Source organism: Hippoglossus stenolepis, chromosome 21 (assembly GCF_022539355.2).
Source record: "Hippoglossus stenolepis isolate QCI-W04-F060 chromosome 21, HSTE1.2, whole genome shotgun sequence".
Classification (NCBI taxonomy): domain Eukaryota; kingdom Metazoa; phylum Chordata; class Actinopteri; order Pleuronectiformes; family Pleuronectidae; genus Hippoglossus; species Hippoglossus stenolepis.
Window position 1 is genome coordinate 15,876,556 of NC_061503.1, and position 12,691 is coordinate 15,889,246.

At 42.3% G+C, this 12,691-nt stretch overlaps 1 pseudogene; it reads left to right on the plus strand.

Moving 5' to 3' along the window:
* The first annotated feature begins 506 nt into the window (after nt 1–506).
* LOC124851219 lies at nt 507–12,691 on the plus strand (annotated as a pseudogene).

The following is a 12,691-nucleotide window of genomic DNA, read 5'->3' on the forward strand; positions in this document are numbered from 1 at the left end:
TATACACCCACATAAATACAACCTGTAAAAACTCTTCACGTTCTGCACATTATCCACAGTATTAAAGAATTAGATTCAGGAAAGTTGAAATTTCTTTTTTTTAAATTTTAGTTTTTCAAAAATAAATTACATTAATCTGCATCTCAAAAGATTAAACAAAAACAAAACTATCGTAATTATTTTTTTTATCTAAACACACCAAACCTTTACGAGATAATTATGAAGATAACAAAAGGGCATATTCTCAGATGTTAACACAGAGTTGCTGAACTCAAGTTCATGTTTTGCTTTTTGGTATTTTGTAATGACTTTGCACAGTTTGCCGTAAAAGTATGATAATAATTAAAAACTGAATTTTATAATAATTATATAAACTATAATTATATGGAACTTCCCCTCTCGGTTTCTGCAGTTTATCTGCATCAATCTCTGTTATGAGGAAGCAACGAGAATTTCCCTGCAAACAGGTCAAACCACAACTTCCTGGAGCTTTCATTGTATAAAGGCTGGACACTTCCAGCTGTGTGACATTGATGAGAGGTGACAGAACAGCAAACAGTGCACAGGTAATGCATTCATTTTGTAAGATTGAAACATTATTTCACAAGCGCGATGTTGCATGATGGTATTTTGCTTAAAACTGTATTTCCATCTGTAGACTTTTAACTGTAATGACAATAAATTTTATCTCATGAAACAATATTATGTTTATCATCTTCTAACATTGCCAGTTTATTGTTTAATACCATTATTACCTCAGTCACATAGGGGATCATTCCTGCTATAGCCAGTGAGCAGAATATAACAGAGACACTGTTTTTGCACTTCATAAATACAAATATACAGGATTTTGCATTCCTGTGGGGTTCTGTGCTTCCTGTGTGATTCCTAGTTTAGTTTTTAGTTTTTTTTTCCCTCCTTGAATTTTGACGCAACATTTTTGATCAGCAGGTTTGATTTCTGAACTTTCAAAAATGGCACGTCAAATCCTGTGGCCTCTGCTACTTTTGGGGATGATGAGTAAGTATTTTCTTTAAATAAAATTCCCCTTTATTTCTCTTGATGCATTTACATAAATTAATTGATTGATCTTTGTTGATTGACGTTAAAAGTCTCTGTATTTTTCTAATTATATCTATACGTTTTCTTTCATAGCTTCGGTGGAACTTACAAGTAAGTTGAAGTTTTAATAAGCTCTTTGTATTTGTTTGCCTTTGTAAACTTTTGGACCTGATTTATCCGAGGTCAAGGTGAACGAGATACACATTTGTTGTTGTATTTACTGTTGTTTTTCTCGATTGCTTAAGCACGATTTTTAAAACAGGGCCCGGTGTTTCAAAACACTACACACAATTAGCAGAACACCTCAGATCCTTTGCAAAATTAAACACTCTTGTAAAAACTATACACTAATTTATCAAAACCATATTTTGTTACCCATATGAAACACACACGTTTCATATGACTTAATTCTGTTTGAACAGTTACACATACTGCTGTTGCTAACCTAAAACACTTTTAGCAATTCTACTTCTCAGTGATTAGAGTACTGTAAGTGAAGTACACAGAGAAAGTGCAAATATACAATAAATTCACCAAACACTACACAAGACCAATGCCGCAGACTGATGAAATTATAATTTATTTCTCTCCATATACCCAAATCAGTCAACATGTCAACATGGAGAGTTACAATGACAGATTTCACTGTATATCTGCTAAGATTTGGCTGAACTCTTAGTCCAGCCTCCCTCAGGTCAATCCGTGGTTCACGACATGGTCAACTAGTGTTGCGCGAATTTCATTTGATAAATTTGGTCCTCTTCTTCTTTGAGCACGTTCTCCTCCTGCTTCATGTCTTCCTCTTCCTCTTCCTCTTCCTCTTCCTTTTCCTCTTCCTTTTCCTCTACCTCTGGCACGGCCTCCGCCTCTTCCTCTTCCTCCTTCTCCTCCTCTGTGGATTCCCCCTTTCACCCTCACTCTTCTTCCTCTTCCTCCTTCTCCTTCTCCGTGGAATCCCCCTCTCACCCTCACTCTTCTTCCTCTTCTGACTCCTTCCATTTTGGTTGAAGACAGGTGAACTCACCTGCTGCATTTTTATAGTGCTTAAACCTGATTGGTGTGTTTACAATTAAGCAATCATGTGTTTGCGCACCTGATGGCTGTGTTGAACCAATTGGTTCATAGGGGGGGGTAATTTGACAGTCAGTGCTTCTGAATTGCAAGGAAGTGACATCATGATATACTTCTGTGTCTAATGTATACAAGTGTGTTTAGTGTTTTGCAAATCACTGTGTGTATTGTTTTGCAAAAAGTGTGAAGCTGACATTGTGCTTATAGTGGTGCATATCTGGGCCAATGTTTTGTTATAACACCAATATGGTTGTTCTATTTTTTAATGTCACTTCTTTCATTCTTTACACAGGACCCCTTTACCCAATTAATGGAAGAACAAGCTCTCGATCAGATGATGGAAGTTCACCTCGAATTCCCCTGCAACGAGCTTTTGTTTACTTTGGACAGTCACATAATCAGATCTATGTATGTAAAAAATTGTTTTTGTTGTATTTGATTTTCTTCTTGTATTCTATGCGGACAAATCCCATTTGCATCCACTGGTTAGACAATCCCTTCAAATTCAAGATCTTAGTTGTAAAGATAAAAAGACAAAATGGTTTGGAGAAGCAAATAGCATGTAGTGAAACATAAACATAAAACATTTTGCATCATTTATGTTATAAATATGTTGATATTTCTATGATTTGTCTGTGATCGTCCCACTAAATCTTTATTATTAAATACTGTTTATGTGTTTCCAGGTGAACCCCGTGGACACCTGACCTTTAATGCTGCATGGTATAGTTACTCACCTCAACGGTTTCCACTCACGTGGATCCAGAGATTTTCTTATCCATTCTGGACAGATTTGGATAACTTGAAATGGTCAGATCTACTACAGCAATATACAGTGGCAGTGTCCTCCAACGACTACACGGGACATTAATACCTACTTCCCATCACTGCGAATGCCAACTGGGTCTTTGTTGCTACATGGTATGAGGTGGCCTACTATCCAAGAAGTGGCACAGTAAGTCAGCTGTTTTTTATTGGGGAAATACTTGATTTTGTTGTGAATGTGTGTTCTATCAATTACTATTTGTAAAAACAACTCATTTTTTACAGCGAACAACAGTGCAAGCAGTCTTGATCTCTGGTGGCAGTTACTCATTTGTGTTGATGAACTACGGTCAAATAGCAGCAACAAGCCGCATTGTACAGGTTAGTGCTTACAAATAAAAACAACTGCAAAACATGTTTTTAAGTTTCCATGCTGTTCTTGCAGTAATGGCAGTGAAGAAATAGAAAGAAAACAAACATTTCATTGTGTCTTTGCAACATGTGTTTCCAGGCTGGATATGACACGGCCCATTCTCCTCACCATCTCACCATCCCAGGATCATTCAGTGGAAATGCAACAGTTTTCAGTCTGAGCAGCAACGTCAACGTACCCGGTCGCTGGGCTTTCCGGACAGACCATGGACGAAGAGGCTGCACTTTTAATGGTAAGACCAGAACCAGAGGGGGATACTTATTTAATGTAATGTGGATATGTGATCAACAAATAAGCCATTGATTAAGGTTTTATATGCTGCACAAAGCTGATGGCTATTACACGGGGAATGTGGTGATTTGTCAAGATGAATTTATGCGGACACTTAAGTATTTCTGTTAGTCAAATTGTTTTAGACCATTCATCCTTTCTCATTCTTTTGTGTCACCACTCTACTGTTTGCTCTGAAATTAAAGGCAAAAATGCCCCCAAAAAGTTAAATGGTTAAATAGTAACAGAAGCCTCAGCCTTTTTCAAACCATTTATTTTTATTTCTCTCAAAAGGGAGTCCTGTACAGGTTGGAGACTCGTTACAGGTGATGGAACCTCGCACAGAAGTACCTGCCCAGAGCAGGCCTGCAGTGTTTCATTGGCCTGTGCTCCACTGCAAATCTGTCGTCGTGCTTCATTTAAGTTCTCCTGCCAGGCCAGATTTGCAGAAATTTTGCGTTAGTGGTGATCCACATTACACCTTCGATGGCAGAGTGCTGCTTTCAAGGTGCCTGCCTATGTTCTCTGAGGCACAAGTAGCAGTGCGTGGGCTGCGTACTACTCGAGGTAGAGGGCAAGGAGAACCGTGGCAGTACACGAGTCTCTTAGTTACGACTGGTGAAGTGTTAGGCGACAATGGGAGAACTATCAGGCTCGTCAAAGGACCGTGGTGAGGCTGGGTAAGCATCAACTCACAGCAAGCCTACCGCCTCTTTGTATATTATTTTTATGTATTCTGTATTAACAATGATGTCTTTGCCTGTTTCTGTGCTGAGTCAATGGAAGTTATGCTGCTATTCCATTCTCCTGAGCAATGGATTTCTGTCCAGGTTGCAGTCAGGTTTCTCTACAGTCATCAGTACTAACTTTGGCTTGGTGGTTTCTTACGGCGCATATCATTATGTCCAGTTCAAGCCCGTACCCCACTTGCAAATGCAACCTGTGGCTTATGTGGAGCCTCAATAACAACCCCAGGGATGACTTTAAAACCCGCCAAGGTGCCATTGTGAGCTCTGATGTGGTATTCGCCCAGAGTTGGAAAGCACCAGGAGATGATGAGCGCGGATGTGGGATCCGATGCAGAGGCCTGGACTGTGCTGACTGTACTGCACAGCAGACAGCTTTATACAGCAATGCAGACCACTGTGGTATCCTCCAGAGACGGCCTGGACCTTTTGCCGCCTGCCATCAGCATTTCCCCCACAGACCTTTGTGGACAATTGTGTGTATGATCTCTGGCCTTAGGAGGAGAGGTACCCAGCCCATTCTGTATCAAGCACTACATGTTTCGCAAGTCAGTGTCAGCAGAATGTGGTATCCAGCTGCTGCCAAGCTGGGAGATCAGGATTCTGTGGTATGTCTGTCACTTATTTAACATTATGTTAAAACTTCATTTCAACATTTTCATGAGGTCAATATCTATTTTTATGTTTTGTCTAGAAATCCCCTGCCCAGCCAACAGCCACTTTAGTCCCAAGGCACAGGGTGTCCAGCTACCTGTGTCAATCCCAATTCCACCCACAACCTGCCCTCTCTCCTGCCCAGGAGAGCTGCATCTGCAATTCAGGCTACATCCTCAGTGCTGGGGTCTGTGTCCCTCATGCTCAGTGTGGCTGCAGCTTTGAGGATCGTTACTACAAACTCTGGACAGAGCTGATGATGACAATAACTGTGGAAGACGTTAGCTGCAGTTTTAGCCGCATGACTTATTCCATAGTTGTAGTCCACTTAAGGTCTGCAGGGTGGAGGAGGAGAAAAATTGTAGACCTAACAGCTATACAGCATACTCGACAAGGACCAGGTCATATCAAACATTTGATGGACTGATGTACCAGTATCTGGGTGTGTTTAGCTCTTGCCAAAGTGATGGGATTGTCTGCTCACACCCACTTTGTGGTGACAGCAGAAAAAGTACCCAGAGGCCACCACGGATTTGCCAGGTTGCTAAAGTTTGAGGCAGAGGGAACACAAGTCTCCATTGAGATGGCCAACAGCAGCACGGTTCAGGTAAGATAATTAAGGATATTACAAAAACTGAAGACAAAAGAAACACGAAAGGACGAAGGTCCAAACAAATACATACATTTTGGATTTTTTTAATGAACATCTTATTTCCAAGCATGTCTGACTCTGGCTGTTTAAATGGCTCTCTAGGTGGACGGTCAGCGGATCAGACTACCTTTCAGCTCAGCATCCAACCGAATCCAAATCTACCACAGCAGCATTCACAGTATCATCATTCGCACGTCCTTTGGTGTGACCGTGCAGACAGTCTGGCCTCACTTTCTGCGTGTCACTGCACCTGGTGTCTCGCGGTTCCCTGGGTGGACTCTGTGGTAACTACAATGGTCACTCACATGGCGACTTCCGCACACCCAATGGCATTCCGGTCAACAGCTCTCAGGTCTTTGGAGACAGCTGGCGAGGCGGCTCCTCGCTGCACTGTGTAGAAAGTGTAAATCGTAATTCTCCAACAAATTACAACTCCAGTGAGTACTGTGGAATCATTGGCTCAAGAGAGGGGGCCGTTTTTAGTGTTGAGCCATGTTAGACCCAAGGCCGCATGTGGAAGTGTGCATGGAGATCCTGGGGAGGCTCTAGTGATGCATCCACTTTGTGAGTCCTACGGGATTATGCACTGATTTGTCAGCAGAAGAGGCGTCGCCTTGCCACACTGGAGGAATGCAGCGGGCTGGTAAGCACTTTCCTCCTGTTGTGTTAACTTTAAATATGGTATAAAACAATGTAATGACCTTTTCAACCTGTTTGTTATCCTCTAGATCAAACCTGCCCTCGAAACAGCCGCTATGAACTTTGTGAAACCGCTTGTCCTTCCACTTGCCCCAGCCTCTCTTTCCCATTCACCTGTGACACTGTGTGCCAGGAGGTTGCCAGTGTGATGATGGTTTTTTGTCCTCAATGGCAACCAGTGTGTGCCACCAGCATCCTGCGGATGCCATCACAATGGGCCAGCTATCGGCCAAGGTGGAGAACAGTTCTCTGGGACAGTGAAGAATGTCAGGCTCGTGTTCCTGTAATGGCACAACTGGGTTGATGCACTGTAGTCCCAGCTCCTGTGGTCCACAGGGAGTTTTCACCAGTGTGTAATTGAAGGGGTGAGAGTTTGGCTGCCATCCCAACCCTCATGGCACCTGCTCTGCCTCTGGAGACCCCCATTACCTCACATTTGATCGCAAGGCCTTTGACTTCCAGGGAACCTGCCGATATGTTCTTGCAACCCTCTGTAATGACACTGATGGAGTTCAATTTTCAGTGGAGGCTAAGAATGAGCCGTGGAATGGGAGGACAGTTTCAATCACAGCTGAGGTTTTTGTGAATGTATTGGGTTACCGACTGCGTGTGTCCAGGCACAACAGAGGTGTGGTAGAGGTGAGTTGAACAATGTTTGAAAGATTATTATCAGTTTTTGAGGCCCCAGAGTTTGGGCTCTGTCTTACTGCAAACACATTGGCATTTGCAAAGTTGTGTAACTGGTAACACATAATCTCAGTAGAAACATTTAAGATCATTTTGAGGTAATTCACAAATGTTGCCTTTGCATACAGTAGTTTGATAACCATAGAATACTGGCAACTGAATCTAGGTCACAAATATCCAACTAATTTTAAGTAAAACAATATATATATTTAGCTTATTCTTGCAATTTTTTCCTCCAATGTTTTAGGTTAACGGAATAATTAACAATCTGCCAATTCTGTTGAGTGGAAATGTGTCAATCTTTGCAAGTGGATCACGCACATTTATCAATGCTGATTTTGGCCTCAGCGTCTCATACGATGGATGGAGCACAGTGTACATCTCGGTGCCATCACATTACAGGTATTTGCAATTCAGAGTTTAAATCACTAACAACTTTCACAGTAGTGTTTTAGTTGTAAATAGTTCAAGTCTTTGTCTTTGTATTGCACTAACCTACTGTACATTAAAGGGGCAACACAAGTAATGTTTGATTGATTGATTTTACCGGGTTAATGGCACTGAATTTTCCCAATTAATTATCATCCTTATAGAGGAAAAACATGTGGACTTTGTGGAAACTTCAATGGAAATCACAGTGATGACTTCCGCACCCCATCTGGAGCAATAGTCCCCACTCCAGGTGAGTTTGGAACATCTTGGAAGGTGGCAGGAAACTACACCTGCAGCGATGGCTGTGGTTCCTCCTGCCCTCGGTGTGCCGATGAGCGCCCTGCTAGAGCTCAGTGTGAAGTGATTCAAGCAGCTGACGGCCCCTTCAGCTTCTGCCACGAGGAAGTGAACCCGGCGCCATATTTCAACGACTGTGTGTTTGACGTTTGTGTGTCGGGAAATGGTCAAGATCTTGTGTGCAGGGCCATTCAAGCTTATGTCAGTGCCTGTCAGTCTGCCAATGTTCGAATCTACCCTTGGAGACAGAACACCACCTGCAGTGAGTCAAGCCGTTCATGCATCACTAGCAAACTGACTGAACTACTGTATTTAGATTTTTTAAATCTACGATAACCATCTAATAGCCACCTTTTCTTTCCTGAATTATTAAGGACTTAGCTGTCCAGTCAACAGCCATTATGAGCTGTGTGGTACCGACTGTGGCCACACCTGTGCCAGCAGCGTTGATGCCACCTGTGAGCAGGTTTGCTCTGAGGGATGTTTCTGTGATGAGGGGTTCGTCAGGAGTGGGACGAGGTGTGTCCCAGTGGAAAACTGTGGCTGCCAATATGACGGCTTCTACTATGATGTAAGTCATACAAATGAACAATAAAACAAGATTTCTATCAATATGCTTGAAAATTGAACAGTAGAATATTGAATAGTTCCTATCAGATAAATTCTGCAAATATGTCAGTCTTTGTACATATGGCCATTGACCATTGGTAAAGAGCTATTCAGCAGCTCTCTTAGATGTCAGAATCCTGATGTCCACTTCCTGCGTCTGTCACCCATCACTATGCTTATCAAAAAACTGTATCTTCATTTAATAAAAGTGAAGTTGCCTGGTCTGTCATCAGATTATTTAAACCAGGAATACATATTTGCTACATACATACATAATAAACATAAAGTCTTCATTCTATCAATCAAGATAAGTAACTAATGTGTGCTATATAACATTTTCCATTCTTCTCAGCACTGTTTTTTGTGTTATTATTGTAGAAAATGCTAAATTTTGGAAGTTTTCATGTGTCTCCTCTCCTCCCATGTTGCAGGCGGGTGAGTCCTTCTGGACAGACGGCTGCTCCCAGAGATGTGAATGTCATGCTCCAAACGACCTGCGCTGCTCTGCTGTATCTTGCACGCCTGCACAACAGTGCGCCATCAGAAATGGAAAGCTGGGCTGTTTCAGTGCAATGGCCATTTGCACCGTGTGGGGGGATCCACATTACTACACCTTTGATGGGGCACTGGCTCATTTCCAGGGCACTTGCTCTTACACCATCACTGAGAGTGTTGGCAACAGGACCAGTGGAACCCAATTTCTAGTAGCTGCCACCAATAATCACCGTGGCAACAACCGCGTGTCATATGTGTCAGCAGTGGATATATTCCTCTCAAACCAAACAGAGAGAGTGAATCTGAGGATTGGACCAAATAAGAGAGTAACGGTAAGCCTGTGATTACTCTAAGAATGAACATGTCACTGTATCTGTCTGGTGTGAACAAGTTCCTCTTCACCTTTTGTCTGTCTCTCTTCCCTCCAGGTAAATGGAAGTGTGGTTTCTCTTCCAACCCCCAGAGGAGCTCTAGCTCACATTGTGAGGCAGGGAAGCTACATAGTGGTCGTTGCCAATGACCTGATGGTCCATTTTGACGGCACCAGTACCTTAGTGGTCAGAATCGGCCAAAATCATCAAAACAAAGTCACTGGGATGTGTGGAAATTTCAACAATGATCCTGCAGATGACAAATTCTTGCCCAATGGCACACTGGCACAAAATGACAATGAGTTTGGACACAGCTGGAAGGCACCGACAAGCCAATCAGGGTGAGCTGCTATGAAAAGAACTTATTTAGGATATTCCACCACCGAATTATCATTGTCAGTTAAAACACTTTCTCTACATAGAGTAGATAGTATCTTCCTCAGTTTCACCACTACACATTTAAAACATTGTTTACAAGTCTCATATAAGTGGATTGTTGAAATCTTACAGAGAGAGAAGAATGTTGCTTAAAAATAAAGCAAAGTCAGTCTCTTCAAGAGTAAATATGTATGATGCCTTTTCTAGATGTGGATCAACTGATGAAAGGATCGATGATGGATTGAACAACTGCATCTATAGGGAAGAATACACTGAGCTGTGCAGCATCATCACCAACACCAGCGGCCCATTCAGCGACTGCCACTTACACTCTAACCCCCAACCATTCTTCACTTCCTGTGTCTATGATCTCTGCCTCTACACTCCAGCCAATGGCATGCTGTGCTCTGCCATCTCAGCCTATGAGAGAACCTGCACCGTTTTGGGGTTGAACATCTCTGAGTGGCGTCCGGCTTTGCAATGTGGTAAAGTTGAACTTAACTAATTGATAGCCAAGATGATAAATGAGACAATAACTCAATAGGTTAATAGAGCGAGCCGTTTGCACTACTTTGACTTATTCCGTTTCGTAACTTTTCCTCTTGTCCTTTCCTCACTACTTCCACAGCCACATCCGACCCGTGTGAAGAGCTGAACTGCACAGAGTATGAGTGGTGTGGTCAGAAGGACGGGGTTTACGGCTGCTTCTGTGATGAACACCACCATCGGCGCAATAACGAGAGCTACGGTGAGGCCTCTTAAAACACTGTTGACAAAGGCATTCTTACTGACACTTACAGAACAGATACACATATTATAAAAGCTCATGTGGCCTAAAACGAGACGAAATTCTAAAAAACTAAAGAGACACATTTTTATTTCTAACTCTCTCTCTCATAGACTCGTCCATCTCTTGCGTCAGTAGTGCGGGCACCATGTCCGTGTCCCGCTGTCAGCTCTTTGAAGCTGGCTTCCACTCCGACGCCCTCCATCTCAAAGAGGAGTCCTGTAAAGGTGCTCTTCAGAATGGACGACTGGTGTTCGACTTCAACAACAACGAGCGTCACTGCGGCACGGTCCTCAAGGTGCAGTCACTCGTGATCAGTTCATACAGAATATAATTTCAGATCATTTATTTCCAAACCAGCTAATACTGTTTTGTCATTTCAATTTGAAGAGCAATGGACATTTCATCTATGAGAATACCATCCAGGGTGATGTGGACCTCATGATGGACTAATCAACATGAAGGAACATCCATCTGCTCTTCTGCTGTGTCTACCCTCTGACTCAGGCTGTGTCTATGGATGTGGGCATTATTAATCCTGTAGAGGAAGTAACCAGCCCATTTCCTCTATATGTTGTATTTGTTCGATTTCATGCTTTGGTCCATCAAGGTCTGTCATGGTGTATAAGATGTTACTAGAGTGTCAATTGTTAAGTATTTCAAAAATAATTATATAAAACAGTGGAAGGAAACCTTGTGTAATTACTCACAATTACTCACACTCATCACCCACCATTTAAATTAATAAATAGGTTAATTTTTAATGCATTTCCAATTAAGACTCTTGAGCTTGGAAGTCAACAAATACCTGTCAATGGATTCCTTCTAAAGTCAGTATGTGTTTTCTTCATAGCATTGTGAGGAAGAAGCTTCCAGCTGGCCAAGGGGAGTATCACATGAGGATGATCCCCTACCAGGATGCTGGCTTCCGCCACCCCTTCACCAGCAACAGGAATGTTGAAATGGAAATAGACCAGAGATTGTATGTGGCGGTGCGCACGGAAGGAGTCGATCAGCGGCAGATCTCCACTGTTTTGGACTCTTGTTGGGCCACGCCAGTCAACCAGGAGACCTACCCTGTTCGCTGGGATCTCATCAGTTCAGAGTAAAGGAACTATTGCAACTCTTTCATCTTAAGAGTGATATCTCACTCTTGATTGCCAAATATGAAAAAGTACTTCTCTTCACTTGGTCTACCATTTCTCTCTTTCACAATGTTACCTTCCCTGTCTTCCAGGTGCCCTAATGAAGAGGATGGGACAGTAAAACTGATTGAGAATGGCAACTCCACTGTGGCTCGTTTCTCCTTCAGGATGTTCACATTTTCCAACTTTTCTTCCATTTACCTGCACTGCCGGGTTCACCTGTGTCTTCTGAGAAACAACAACTGCACAGCTGTGAGTTGTATTAAAAATATATGGTGGCTGGCTAAAGGATATGTCATAAACCCCTACTCAGCAATGTTAGGGGTCAGCTTTTCCTGATAAGTTTGGTTTTAATTAGCTAATTGATGCTATTTGATGCTCTTTGATGTTGCGCAAGATGGCAGCAATTGTCAACAGGTGAATTAGCATAAGCTTCTCATGTTCTTTTTTGCAGCACTGCTACCCGGGCCACCACAGGCGAGTTGAGAGGGACGTAAACTTCCATGACACTTCATACCTGTCAGTAGGACCCCTAAGCCTAACGGACAGAACAAGTGGTAAAGCTCTCTTATCTTTTCATAACGTTGCATTCTTGGAGATGACAAAGAGCTTGAGTGTGATTTCATTCATGTTTTGAAATTCTGATTCTTCTCTTGCAGGCGGCATATCAAGGGAGACAAGCTCTGCCCCAGGCCTGTTGACTCCGCTGGGGACCCTGTTGCTCAGTTTGCTTACCGCCAAAATTCTGGTCTAGGGAGATCAGTGATGATCGGTATTTTAAAATTAATCAACATATTTGGATTATAACAAAAAAATTTCAGTAATTTTGATTTACATCAGTAAATTAGGGTTAGGGGGCACTTACATACAGCATGATAAAGCTGAAACCACTTGTTTGGTGTACTAACAGATTATATTCGTTGATTCAATCCCATGCTTTTTTGAAGAAATTGCATTTTCTTGATTCTTGTTGTTCTGGGTTTGTACCCTCATGGTTGAATGCACTTATTGTAAGTTGCTTTGGATAAAAGCGTCAGCTAAATGATATGTAATGTAATAAAATGACCGTGTCTAATCAAATGATCATGTATCGTAAAGGTTCCAAGTGTAATTAAAGAATTTATGTGTGGAGGACAGA